The 15189-nt window shown below is 38.8% G+C and overlaps 1 protein-coding gene across 1 annotated transcript in view; it reads left to right on the forward strand.

Annotated features, from left to right (window-relative positions):
- The window catches only part of HS6ST3 (heparan sulfate 6-O-sulfotransferase 3), a 642824-nt gene that overhangs the window by 134043 nt on the left and 493592 nt on the right, over window positions 1-15189 (forward strand). The window lies entirely within an intron of this gene.

Genomic DNA, 15189 nt, shown 5'->3' on the forward strand with positions numbered 1-15189 from the left:
TGAGGGATGCCTGTATTTCTGTTCCAAGCAGACACGCATGTACTTTCTCTATCTTGAAACCTTTTGCATGACAAATCCTCATGTTTGTCATCTAGTTTAATTCATGTGGCTTCCGATTCTATCAGACAGTACATTTGTAACCTTTTGTGTATTTCTTGAAAATTTTCTGGATCTCTGGCTGTGTTCCCTCCACCTGTGTTCTAAAGGGTCAGTGCCCTTGGGTCTTCTCTTTCCTCTCTCCCCTGAAGACAACTTTTGATCTCATTCCTCTGCTGAACTCTACATCTTGAACCCTGTTCTCTTTCTCATCCTCCTGTCTCGCATTTTCAACTAGTGGCTTTTCTGCATTTGTGTCCCAATGCCATTTCAAATGTAACATAGCAGGGAGGAAATATATGAACGTAACAGTAGGCCCCAGAAATTCCATTTGGGAGGCCATGGACTTTGTCTAGAAAAATGCCCTGTAAGCCAATTGATGCTGCAAATTGAGACCCTGAGAGAAAAGGTTGGTAGCTGACAAGGTGAGAAAAGGTAGCTGAATCACCCTGGATACATAATGAACAGGAATTTGAGGTTAGAAGGGAGGGAGAGAAAAGGAATAGTAGGAGAGATTAAAGAGAGGGAAAGGCTGGAAAACTTACAGAGAAGTAGAAAAGGACTTTGAAAGGACAGGTTGGTTTGATAGTCAAATTTAGTTTATTTATATTCTTTGCAGTATAAATGTCTTCATCTCTCCAGTACAATCTGCTACACACGCAACAGCCTTCTATGGGCGAAGTTTTCCATGTCAGAATCTAGAGACAAATTAGAGCAGCATTATTCACAATAGCCCAAAGGGGGAAGCAACCCAAACTGTCCATCAGGAGATGAATGGATAAACAAAGTGTGGTATAACCATACAATGGAATATTATTCAGCTTATAAAGGAATGAAATTCTTATACATATTACAACAATACAATTCTTATACATCCTTATACAATTCTTATACATGATGAATCTTGAAGACGTTATGCTGAGTGAAAGAGGCCAGACGGAAAAGGACAAATATTGTATGATTCCATTTATATGAGGTACCTAAAGTAGTCAAATTCATAGAGACAGAAAATAGATTATAGGTTACCAGAAGGTGGGAGGAGGGTGAAGTGTGGGGTTAATGTTTAAGAAGTACAGATGTTTAAGGAGTTAAGTTTGGGATGATGGAAAAATTCTGGAGATGGATGGTGGTGATGTTTGCACAACAGTGTGAATGTACTTAATGCCACTGAGTTGTACACTTAAAAGCGGCTAATGTGAATTTTATATTGTGAATATTTTACTGTAAAATATATTTTTACAGGAAAAACATTTTTTTTTTAATGTGGAGATAGAGGCTGTATGCTATGTCAGGGGCCCTACAGTTTGTGCAGGATGAAAGATGATCTAGAAGCTAAGTGACCTCAGCAGAGGTCAGGTTACAGAACCAGAGAGAGAGAAAAAACCCCAAAACCCCTGTAGTGGGTTGAATGATGCCCCCAAAAGATATGTCCATGGCCTAACCTCTGGAACCTATGGATGTGATCATATTTGGATAAAGAGTCCTTGCAGATACAATTATTTTTATTTTGATTTATTTATTTATTGTAAATTTATTTATTTATTTATTTATTTATTTATTTATGGCTGCGTTGGGTCTTTGTTGCTGCGTGCGGGCTTTCTCTAGTTGTGGCGAGCGGGGGCTACTCTTCCTTGCGGTGCACGGGCTTCTCATTGCGGTGGCTTCTCTTGTTACGGAGCACAGGCTCTAGGCGCGTGGGTTTCAGTAGTTGTTGTAGCGCACGGGCTCAGTAGTTGTGGCTCGTGTGCTCTAGAGCGCAGGCTCTGTAGTTGTGGCGCACGGGCTTAGTTGCTCCGCGGCATGTGGGATGTTCCCAGACCAGGGCTCAAACCTGTGTCCCCTGATTGGCAGGTGGATTCTTAACCACTGCACCACCAGGGAAGTCCTGCAGGTACTGTTAAATTAAGGATCTCGAGATGAGATCACCAGGTTACCTGATTGGGCCCTAAATCCAGTGACAAGTGTCCTTTTAAGAGACAGAAGAGAAGAACCCGAGGAGAAGGCCAAGTAAAGATGTAGGCTGACATTGGAGTGATGCCAAGCGACGCCTGGAGCCACCAGAAGCTGCAGGAGGTAAGAAATCTCCTGCAGAGCCTTCAGAGGAGCGTGGCCCTGCCAACACCTTGATTTCGAACTTCCAGCCTCCAGAACTGTGAGAGAATAAATTTCTATTGTTTTAAGCCGCCAAGTTTGTCGTAATTTGTTATGGCAGCTCTAGGAAACTAATACCCTCCAGCCCTTCCGTGCTGTGGAAGATCTGACTAGTCATTGGGCAGTTGCAAGAGCTCCCATGGCAGAGAAGGCTGGCTTCCAGCTGAAACCATGAGCATCTTGAAGGCATCTTTACTGACTTCTAGGTTAAAGAAAAAAAGAAGAACGAGCCAGTTTTATTAGGTCTGATTCATGTGTCACCAAAACCCAGAGAAGGCAGGCATCAACATGTGTGTTTTCAGATGGGGAAATGGAGAGGGTACCCCATCAGAGTGTGACCCGTGGACCATCTGCTCCAGAATCACCTGTGGTGTTTGTTTGTTGTTTCATTAGGTCCAAAACCTGATGAATCAGAAACTCCGGGGATATTCTCCAGGAAGCTGAATTTTTTAAAATAATACTCATATATATTAGATTTTGAGAACCACTGCGCTAAGTGATTAGGTGATTTGGTTGATGTCTAATGGTGGGTAACAGATACAGCGAGGATTTGAAAACTTGTCTAGAAAGCATATGCTTTGCACCAAAAACCAGCTGACTTTTCATCTCTCTTTTCACTCTGGATTCCTTTATAGGGTTCAGTGGCACCAGTGAATGAATTGTTTTCTTTCTAGGTCTTAAATAGCTAATATTTATTTACTCTTTGGGTTCCAGACCAAAATGATGATTGTGTTGCTAATTGTGTGTGTGTCTGTTTCCTTGAGACCTTGAGCTCTTCCTGGGGGGCCCACATTTAATTTATCCCTGTATCTCTGATCTCTAGGGCAGGGCCTTTGTAAAGAAGACATCGCATACTGGAAAAACCTAACCATTCTTCTTTATTGTTTGAATTACACAAATTGTGTTTATTATTAAAATTTCAAACATTGTATGAGTATAGAAAGTGAAAAGGGCAAGTTTTGCCCTTAATTCCGTCATTTGGAATATATCCTTCCATTTTTTGGATGTATATAGATTATTATAAACATATTTTTTCCACAGAAGGGCCCATTACTCTGCAATATACTTTTTCCTTTTAAATACACCATGCACAGCCCTCCTGATTAGCCCTACGGTCTACCTTATGATTTCCAAAAATCCTGGTCCTTTACGATTTGTAGTTAATCTTCACAGTTCCTGCCGGAAGAGCTCAGCTGGGATCTGCCTAAGAAGGTGATGTCATTTGGGGCCTCTAAGGTATAAAGATGTGGAAAAGCTCAAAGGGATGGACAGACTCCAGAGAGAAGCTCAGAAACTGTCTAGCTCAGAGGAACCAAAGAAAGGAGACTTTTTTGCCTCAAAGGAAAAGAAAAATTGCAAGAAGGAACTTCAAGTTGTTCTAGAAAAGCGAAGGTTGTATGTTCTGAAGACCTAAAGAAAAAAGCTGACTACGTTCATTCCTGACCTTGTAGCTTTCTCTACAGAGTGAATAGAAAGCCAACTTTCAGCAAGAATTATAAGTGGATTTCAGCTGTTTAAAAACCAGTTGCGGGAAGAGTGAGTCAAAGTAAATGGTGAAAGCTAGGTTAGAAAGAGATGTTTTATTTTTTTTACTTTTGTAAAGATTCTTAACTTTTTAGACTATTTTTAAAATTTATTCAAGAAGCAATTAATATCTGCCACCTAGCTGGAACAGGCAAGATGCTGAAGGCTGAGAGATAAGCGAATCTCCATCCACAGGGAGTTATGGTCAAAATTAGGGCAATGGGACCTCCCCTACCACAGTATTGCTTTGAAAGCAAAACAGTTTTCATTTTATCCTATTTTATTACAGAATGTCTTCTGAAAACATGGATGGAAATCATGTAAAAAAGCTGAGTAACATAGACTGGCAGGTTAAGAGTAAGGAGTTGTGGAGAACAGTCCCATAGAAGTGAAAATGTTATAAAATCCCTAACTATGGCATCAAGTATGGTATATGTTTTTCTCTTTAAATTTAAATTAAAAATTTTAAAATTTTACAATGTATATGTCAAATATACTAAAAATTGTGTTATATTGAGTACATGTATGTGAATGTATTTAAAAAATAATTTTCTACCTAAGGCTTTGGGTCTTTCAACTTACTTAGCATGGCTTTAGAAGATAGAGGAAATGTATTTTAACAGTGGGGCAGGCTTTTTGGTTGTAATTTGTCGGGGGATTCAGCAGGCAATTATGATACTGCCTTTACTGAGGATTTACCAACTTTTGTACAAAATTTGCTCAAAGAAAGGTTAAAACTAGCCTTTTTCTTCCCTTGATAAGAAATCTGTAGAAAACTTTATCTGTATCAACAGCTCTAGCAATTTCTGAATCGCTTAAATGCTTTCCTGGTATTGATTCATAATCCACAAATTTACAAATATCTCCATTTTCTTTACCCCCGCACCTCAAATTGTAGGCATAGTGTTTGACCTAACTTCCATCGTTTTATGTATGTCATTGAATAACTGCTGTTTCCTTCACAAATAAACTCATAATTGACCAGTTCATGTCTTGTGAGCTTTTGATGTCTTGCTTTTGGCTTGCTTACTGATAACACAGATTTTATAAATTGTATTAGTATCAGGATCAGAATTTTCATTTTTCTGTCTTCCAGTCTACTGGATAAAAACAGAGAAGAAGAAAGCAACTAAATATTCAAATACACGAATGCTCCTGTACGGACAGTGGTAGTGCCATCAGGCCATGTCTTTGCCTGGTGTTTCATCAGGTGATCTATATATGGAATTGGTGCTAGAGAGGGAATGGAATTTCATTGTATAATAAATGAAAGTAGAGGTTGGTATGAATCTTGAAGACTCTTGTCATGTGTATATTAAAGTATTCTATCATCTCAACAGTGCAGTAGGGATGGGAGCTAAAAATTCCATGTTATTTCAACTGTGGTCCAAATTATTAACTTACTTTATCAGTTCAACAGTGACCTCTGAACCTCAGTTTTTCTCTTTTTCTAAAGAGAGTACTGAGTGCTACCTCTCAGCGTTGCTGTGAGGACCGAGTAGTGTGCGACAGGGTTTAGACAGTACTGGCTGTGTGGGGCGAGCGGCAATGCAACCTCACCCTCTTCTCAACCAGAGGATGTTGCACACCTGTAGAGCAGGTGCCACATCTTTCATCTCTTTACCAGGCTTTGTACAGGTTGTTACATAGTTAAGAAGTATTTTTTATTATTATTTTCCATGGTCAGGATATGTAAGGTGACTTAGCAGTTGAATTGAACTTTAGATGAAGAGTTGTGAAACAGATATCGTAAGTTTAGGGATTTTTAAGTATGCTGTACATCTTCATCTGCAGAGCTAATTTTTGTGTGGATGTGTTGAGTTACAACCAACCCTCGGTTATTCTTGGTGAGGGTTGCAATGTGTTTTATCACCCAAACCGGTATGCTTTTCAGAGTGAAAGAGTGTGCTACAGATATTTACTCCTGCTGTTCAACTGCTGTTGAAATCAGGAATTGTCGCAGGCAAACAGAGATCGATAGATGGTCACTCTATTTGCGGCTGATCTTCTTCATTTGGAATCTTGTTTAATTTAAGGTGGAGCAGTTCTCCAGAGCACCTCCTGCTTCCGTTGAATTAATGTCATAACTACATTCTAAGCATGAGTGGACATCTTCCTGAGGATGGTGTTTCTCAGAAGTGTTTGTGATCTTTCTGGAGGTAAATGTTTAGCACTGCTTGACTGTTCTTAATTGAGCAATGGTACCAGGACCTTGAGATTAATGAGTTTATCAGGAGATCAGAGGATTCCCCTCTCCTAATCCTAATACCCCTGGTCCCTGAAGAGCCTTCCTCATCAACCTCCTGTGTATCCACTAGAGATGTTTATTAGTCTTGCAGTAGCACCTGGAATATAAAGCTCTATGATTCAAAGCCAAAGATTATTCAGATATTATTTGCAGTTTTCCAACGATCCATATTAATATTCCTTTCCAGGATTAGCATATTTATCCGAGCGATAGACTAGCCTGGTGGTTAGAGCCAAGACTCTAGCTGCCAGATGGCCTGGGTTTGAACCCTTGCTCTGCCCACATCAATTTTGTGACCCTTGGCAAGTGACTTAATTTCTCCCCTTCAATTTCAGTTTCTTCATTAATAATATGGGGATAACAATAGTACTCACCTCATAGCAATGTTGCAGGGATTAAATGAATTAATACTTGCAAAATGCTTATAACAGTGTGATACCGAGCAAGAACTATATAAATGTTTGTAAGCAAAAAATATAAGTAAAACTTCTACATGTAATCCAGTGCTGGTGATACTAAGCTTGAGATGCTCACAGGCATACATATAGGAGTAAAGGAAAGAACGAAAGAAAGTGAGGGCTGTAGATAGCACTGGGGTAATTGAGAGAAGACCCAGTATATTATTGGGCATAATGAACCTGAGAATCAAATGTAATTTTTCCTTTGCTTTATTCTTTGGGTGCCATTGAGTTTTTCAGGGATGCCACTGAAATCATTTTTGTTATTGTTAGTATTGTCATCATCAATATTTTAATCAGTTATAAAATATTAAACTTTATTGGATTTTGGCAATCCAGTATATCATTTAAATACAGTGCTCCGGCCTCAGCACTCAGAGGTTTTGAAATGATAGTTCTTTACTGAAGTCTGGATGAGCCCATAGTGGATTTAGTATGTCTATTGTTGAGTTCTCTGAATGAAACAAGAAAATGGAAACATTCATAGATTTGACAGCACAGCACAAAATCTGGCAATGGACTGCTTCTAAATCCTGGATAGAATGATCCGAGAATCATTGCTTCAGAGTGAGCTGAACAAGGTCATTTTATTATCAAGTTCCCAGTTCTCATGTCAGATTTTACAAAATCAACAACAAAGAACCCAAGAAGCTTAAACGTTAGAAAGATACAAAGACACAGAAGAAAGGTCTGTGAGCTTTGGCATGAGGTAGAATTGTATTCCGATGCTGGCTTTGGGATCGATTGTATGGGCCTAGATAACTTGTTAAGCTTTTAGAGCCTATCTCTGAAATGGGATTGACACTTCCTCATATAGTCAGAGTAAGGATTAAATGAGATCATATATGTCAAAGCAGCTGTTCTTAGTGGCACTTGGTTTAGGCATTTTCCTTTTCCCTACCATTCACTAGACTTTCTTTATCATAGAGATCATGTCTTTTTATTAGTAATCTCCAACATCCCACACAATGTCTGCGTATAGTAGATATTAAACGTATATATATTCAATACTGAATGAATAATGGTCTAACTAAATCCATTAATTTATCAACCATTAATTGAGTAACCACTCTATGTTAGTGACTATGCTAAGGACTTGGGAAACAGAGATGGACATGGTGTGGTCCCCTCCCCACAGGGGCTTATTGGCTGGAAAGAGAGAATATACATTGTCGTGAGTGCATTGCAGAGTTTGTATAAGGTGCTATGGGTGTACGAATGAGGAAGCACCCTACTCTAACACGGGGAGTCTGGGAAAGTTTCACAGAAGATGAGATATTTGACCTAAGTCCACCAAGCAGGATACAGAGAGGGTGCTCTACACAGAGGGAACTGCACGTGCAAGAACTCAGGGGGGAGGAAAGAGCATGCTGTGTTCTGTGAACTGCAGGTGTTTTCACTTATCTGGAAAGGAGAGAGAGAGTGTGTGTGTGTTTGGGGGCTGGGGAAGGTGGGAACGTGGTGGAATCTGGGGTGAAAGCTAGGCAGGGGGGCAAGTCATGACAGCTCTTGTAAGACATGTTCAGGCACCTGAACACCTTATCCTAAAGGTGATGGAGAGAGCCTTCAGAGGATTTCAAGCCAGGACAGACAGGACCAGATTTAGAAAGGGCCCTCTGGCTGCCACACAGAGGGTCAGCTAGGTGACGATTGTGGTTTTCCACGTGAGAGGAAGGAGGATATGGGAGCTGCAGTGGCTCTGGGAGGAGAATTGGGGTAGGAGTCAAAAGATCTTAGGGTGCAAGAATGATAGGATTTGGGGACTGATTGCGTGTAACATCTAGAGAAGTCCAGTTGTGGTTTGAATTGTGCCAAGTAGAGATCCTTCTATACTTTAAGAGCCATAGAAAATATTTTATATCTAAGATTTTCTAATTTAACTATCAAGATAGTGTTTTAACGTCCAGAAGCCACCACTCTTATCATTTCTGTATTAAATGTGCACGAACACAAGAAAACACAGTGGTTCTAAGTTGAGGGTGAGGAGATGGCATGGTGAAGTGGGAAAAGCACAGAAATGTGTTCTCCTTAGCTCTGGGAGCTGAATGATTTTGCATGAGTCACTCAAGCTGTTTTGTGCTACCTTTCCTTTTAATTTTTCTTTGGTTCTTTCTAGCTCATGTCTTTATAGATGTTTAACTTTGATCATTTAATTTTGGATTTTCCTATCCATCTTACTTTTCCTTTTTCTACCTGTAGTTGTTTGATTGGGAATAATAATCAGTGATTAGCATCTCTGTCAGAGAGTAGTCATAGACAAAGAGGAAAGATAAATTTTTGTTTCTTGTGTATTAGTTCCAGTAACATTTACTGTTGGCTATATTAAACCATTATTTGGATATGTAGCAATATTTTCCATAAAATATTGTCCTGTTGGCGGTGCCCTCACTTGGGTGATGACTATATTGTTTCCATCTGAGTTCTCTACATACACAAAAAGAGTCAAGAATCTGAGCCTTTTATTCATTGTATCACCAAAACCAAAACAGATCTTTTACTAATACTACTATATCTGAATATTCTTTAATGTCCTTGCTTAAATCACCTGGTTGCCACTTTGCTAGGATCTTAGCTTGAGTGACTTTTTAAACATTTTCTTTTCATTGAGTGAATTCTCTTAGATTTCTATCTGTTTGCCTCTTATTTTAGTCCCATCTACAGTGGGTTACTTCCTGGGCTTTACAGTAAAAGCCAAATGGAATTTAATTGTAAGAACAGAAATTCATATATTTGGACATATTATTATGTCTTGAAGATGGTTTGATTTAACAGATCCATTACTTTCAAAATGTCTTTGCGTTGTATCATAAAAATTTTATATTCAGTTTCACAGAAATTTGTTAGTAAATGCGAATGTTTTAATAAAATATAACAGGAATTGATTCTCTGTTGTTGGAAAGCTAATGTAAACAGCTAATATAAACACTTTAAAGTCGTACTTTTTAGGTATATATTTGTAAGTAATGGTAGGCTTCAAACTGGGGCTAAAATACAATATAGGAAAGTACCATTTGAAAAAAGAGGGTAGGACCTGTGAATGAGAAAAGAAAATTGGCTATGTACTGCGGTTTTTAAAATGTTAGTAAATATCCTTGATACATAGTTTCTTTCTGTATTAAATGTGCACGAATATAAGGAAACACAGTGGTTCTAAGTTGAGGGCGAGGAGATGGCATGGTGAAGTGCAAAAAGCTCAGAAGTGTGTTTTCCTCAGCTGTGGCGGCTGAATGAGTTTGCATGAGTCACTCAAGCTGTTTAGGGCGACCTTTCTTGTCCATGAAATCAGGAGAATGAAACAATTGAACTTTAAGGTCTTTAAAAATGTTTTTCTTCAAAGCTTGGTAAGTGGCGTGAAGATAGAAATATGTAGAGGCTATGGATCTATATGGAAAATGTTTCCTGGTGGGTTTTTTTGACATTGAAATATGAAAAAAAGAGGTATTTTATGGTACTAGACTAACCCACTTCAGCTAGGGCTGGTAAATGTGCTAGGAATTTACAGCAAGTACAGAGGTCGCTTGAACCAAGTATCTCATAGAAGAAACTGAGAGAAGGATCAACTGCATTTATAAAGCTTTATTGGAAGTCCTGGAATCATCTTAGAAAGTAAGTGTACATTACCATGACAGTGAGATTTATCCCTTGATATGTTTATTTGGGGTGAATGGAGGTCATCAGAATGGTGAAGCACAACTGTCATTCAGGCATGTTTCAGAAGTAAGATGTCAACATCACAACTAGGTACCTTCATTCCCAGAACGTTAGGGCCAGTTAACTATTTGGCTCTACTGAAATGAAGGTGAGGAAGAAAAAACAAATTTTAGTAGGTGAAAAATAGAAAAATAGGATTAACAGAAGGCAAACATTTTCTTTTTTTCTTTCTTTTTTTTTTTTTTTAACTCTTAGGGCAGGAGGACCTTTTGTCCTAGTCTGGAATTTTGGGTTGAACAATCAGACACAGGATTTTAAGTGTCTGGGTAATTCTGATACCCATGGAGAGTCAAGGTGTACATTTTTGCCCTCTGTGACTTCTGAGTCTGAGGATAGCAGGTGCTTCATTGGGGGAAACATCAAGGAAATTATGACCAAACCTTGATTGTAATTGATCCTTTACACAATAAGTGATTTGGTCCTCAACCAGCTTTAATGAAATGAAAAATCAGGCAGCAAAGAATACAAGAGGAAGATTCTCTGCAAATAGTCTTTATGAGCAGGGTGGTCAGTTATGTATTCATTTACCCATCCTGAGTTTATCACAGCAGAAATTTATCCTTATCCAACCCACCTAACTTGTACCATGCATCCACCAGAGAGCTGGGAAGGTCCGTCTCTCTTCAACTTTCAAGAGGGAATACCTCTGAAAAGAACTAGAACGAAAGAGAATTGAAATCTGCAATTAACTCATAATGGGTCCCAAGGTATTATCAAATATTGTTCATTTAAGCATTTGAGTATAGAAAGGTTTTTGGGCATTATCTCCCTGCATTTATTTATGTTATTAAATATGAGTGATTAACAGTATTCTTAACCCGTTCTGTACCTTGGATCTCTGTGTTGGTCTATAGATGTCTCAGAATAATGTTTTCAAGGGTATCAAATAAAAACACAGGATAACAAAAGAAATCATTACATATTAAAATATTGTTTTCAAAATGTACAAAACAAGTAACTAAATTTAATAAGACTATAGTGAATATTTGAAAATTGCTAAGAGAGTAGATCTTAAAAGTTTTCATTACAAGAAAAAAATTTGTAACTAGGTGTAGTAATGGACGTTAACTAGACTTATGTGGTGATCATTTATCTATATAAACAAATATCAAATTATTATATTTTATACTGGAAACTAATATAATGTTATATGCTAATTACATCTTAATAAAAATGCAAATTTTAAAAATTATTTTTATAAAGTAATAAAAATTTATAAATAAAAAATATTGTACAAAATAAAAATGTGATATGGGGTAGATGTCTTTTAAGTACCATGATTTTGAAGTAATGATAATATAATTGGTATTGTGAGACAGCTGTTACAACCTAATATGTTATGAAAATATACATGAATTCTACTGGTGACACAGTTATAGGATTGACTAACACTGTGCTGATGTGTTGCCTACATTTATAATGGAAAGAAATGTTAAATTTCCACCAGAGGTAGAGAAAATAAAGATGTAATTTTTTTTTTCCTATCCAAATCAATGGATTTCCTGGTTTCTATCCCTGTACCCTGTAAGAATTCAAGGACCCCAAGTTAAGAACCATTCGCCTAGAAGATTTCCCAGTCTGTACTCTACAGTTGACTTAACTTTCACAGAAGAGGGGAAAGTGGGTATAAATGCCCACATTAATAAAATAAATGGAAAGTAAATCAATCCTTGACTATTTTTAAAAAATATATTTATTTATGGCTGCATTGGGTCTTCGTTGCTGTGTGTGGGCTTTCTCTAGCTGTAGCAAGCAGGGGTTACTCTTCATTGTGATGCGAGAGCTTCTCATTGCAGTGGCTTCTCTTGTTGCAGAGCATGGGCTCTAGGCACGTGGGCTTCAGTAGTTGTGGTGTGCGGGCTTCAGTAGTTGTGGCTCGTGGGCACTGGAGCACAGGCTTGGTAGTTGTGGCACACGGGCTCTGTTGCTCCACAGCATGTGGGATCTTCCCGGACCAGGGCTCGAACCTGCTTCCCCTGCATTGGCAGGCGCATTCTCAACCACTGCGCCACAAGGGAAGCCCAATCCATTACTATTTATTATAATCAGAATACTAGATCCTGACAGAAAATGTTGATGTGGTTAGGTATACCTCTCTATTCCTAACATTCTCATTAAGATACAAGACCATCAGTATATCTTGGGCTATTAAAAACACTGTGAACAAACTTTCAGTAAATGAGGATTTCTTTCTTACATTTGATGGAGTGTTCTTTAATATTTAATGAATCACAGAAGACTTGATATAGACTATAGATGTCAGGAGCCAAGATTCAGACATTAATTACATGGGATAGACTGTTGGCTTACAAACAACAGATCTGGACAAGAACAGAGCAGCCACTGACCCAGGTCCAGGTCTGGATACTTCATTCTGATTTACAGTGTTGTCTTGATTAATATGTTCCCAAGGGGAATGTATTCCTTGACAAAGAGCTCCTAGTGGCTGAAAGACTGGGGAATTCCCTGTGGTGACAGCCACATGTCAGGGCTCAGGATGGAGCCTGGCGTCCTGTGGAAGAGAACCACTTTGTGAGCCAGCCAGGGTGGAAGACGCATCTCCATCCTGCTCACCTCTAGCCGTTTGAGAACGTTGGGGAGTTAGTGGCTTCATCTGGGTGGTTGGATGAGGTGTAGTGGGGTGGACATCATACCTGGAACACAAACCCATGCCTATGATAATTTTTTAAAATCTCAAATAATGCAGTTTCTCCTAGTAAAGAATGTTAAGAATCCACCTTCCACATTCATACCAATATCATTATCGCTCCATGAACTGGCTGTACAAATACTCGAAGAGGCGTGGAGGTGAGGAGATGTGTGAGATCTCCAGAATAAAGATCATGGAAGGAAATGTACCTTCTGTTCATGGGCAGACATTTTTTAAAACTCACTTGCACTCAAAGGTGCTCCCAAGGCTGTACATCCAAGTGCCAGCTTCTCCCTAGCTACAGAAAACCCTCAGATTTCTAGGGAAGTGTTTCTACTGGTCCTGGCTTGTCCACACCTGAGGGGCAATCCACAAAGCACATAGATCACAGCCAATTAGATTACTTCTATTTCTGGTCCCACCAAATAATGAACAACCTGGTCTCTCTTTAAAGACACCCTATCTGTAAAGGAGAGCTTGACCCTCATGGATGGCTGGAAGCAGAAAGTAAACTGATGCACTCTGAGCTCAAACCAGTGGAACTCCAGTTCGGGCCCTTTTCTCAGTTTTCTTTTACAGTACAGGGAAGTGAGCTCTGGGGAGATGAGCGGCTTTCCAGTTCTCCAGAGCCAACCAGTGTCACCGTGGGTTATTTCTAAAAGGTGACGATATAAGGCTTTGAAGTTTGCACAGTTTCAAAGAAATTATTTGCAAGTGTTACAAGTTGACATTTCAAAATGCTGAAATTTGAAAGTAACTTTTAAAAAGTTCTAATTAAGCAATAATGAGTGGGAATTGACATTTTCTACCATTCACTGAGAAGTTACCCAGCTAATAACCCCCTCTTTTCAAATTCCCAACCTAAAGCCACTATATAAATATAGAATGGCATTATGGTGCCGGGTAGGAAATAGGGGTCTTAGCATCTGACCTATTCCCACCCCTCTCTCAGTCCACCTGCAGAGCACTGTTGATATCACCCTAAGTAGAAAAAGGGTTTACCGTTTCTTGGAAATTTTAAATAGAAATTGACTTTCTTTCAGCAATTCTAATTTAATTAATACACCACAACAGTATTGACTCTAATTCACTTAGAATCCCTTGAAACACTCCAGCTACTTTTATAGTATGCAATGGGAAAGTTTGTACCTAGGAATCTTAAGAATTACAGACATATAGCCTGAACCAGAAGCAGTAAAGCTTTATGATCGAGTGATTTAAGATTATGGGGAACTGGCAGACATGCTGTATTGGAGGGAGGGGTCCAGGGGCAGGACCAGGGTGATCTTCCAGTTTTGCCCAGGACAGAGCCAGCTTAAGCTTGTTGTCACAGTTCTTTCATTCTCAAAAAGTGTCCTCATTTGGGTGATGAAATACTGGGTTGGCTAAAAAGTTCGTCTGGGTCTTTCCATAAGATGTTACAGAAAAATCCGAACAAACTTTTTGGCCGACCCAAAAGATGGTCGTCCCACTTAATTGTTCAATGAATTCCATGGTTTCACAAGGAGAACTGAAGTAGAATCAAACTCTCTGGCTTCTAATCTCTACTGAGGGACACGAGGCAGTTTGCTTAAATTCTCTGTGGCTTTTTCTTTATCTCTAAAATGGAGATAACAATCCCTACCTCATAGAATAGTCCAGATATTTACATAATAAGCATGTACGCAAGAACACCACAGTAATGCTTGGCTAGTAGTGGGCACAAAGTGTTTTAGTTTGGTTGGTCTGAATCTACTGCCAATTATTGGGACTCAGCACACTCATATGTTGATTCATCTGATATTCTAGAGAAAATATAAGTTGTTAATTCTTCTTCCTTGGACAGAGCTCCATGGTTGTTTGATTTACAGAACTTAGGACTGGGAGACTCAAGTTTCAAGTCTGCCTGTATCTCCCTGTTTGACTATGGGCACATCACTTGAGATTTCTGAGATCATTCTCACTTTCAATAATTATGAGGATTGGCTAAAATGGATACACTGTAACCAACATATTTGACTTCAGATTTTGAATAGGCCTTTATTCATTCAACAAATGTTTATTGTATGTCTGTTCAGTAAATGTCTGTCTGCCACATACACTCCAGTTACTGATAGATCAAAAGTGAACAAAGTAAATATGATGCCTGCCTCAAAGGAATTGTCAGCCTGGCTGTCCTGAGTTATATTTCCTAAGCATTTCTGATAGACAGGCATGGCTCTTCTCATACATCAACAGGATATTTTAGAGTTCTTCATCTAATCTTATATAACAGTTTCTAAATCTTTAAATCTAACTAAAACTCCTCTGGTTTCTCCTTAAGTATTTTTCTTTCTGCTTTTTCTCAGCGGGAAAGGAGAAAATCTGCTCTT

Source organism: Lagenorhynchus albirostris, chromosome 18 (assembly GCF_949774975.1).
Source record: "Lagenorhynchus albirostris chromosome 18, mLagAlb1.1, whole genome shotgun sequence".
Classification (NCBI taxonomy): Eukaryota; Metazoa; Chordata; class Mammalia; order Artiodactyla; family Delphinidae; genus Lagenorhynchus; species Lagenorhynchus albirostris.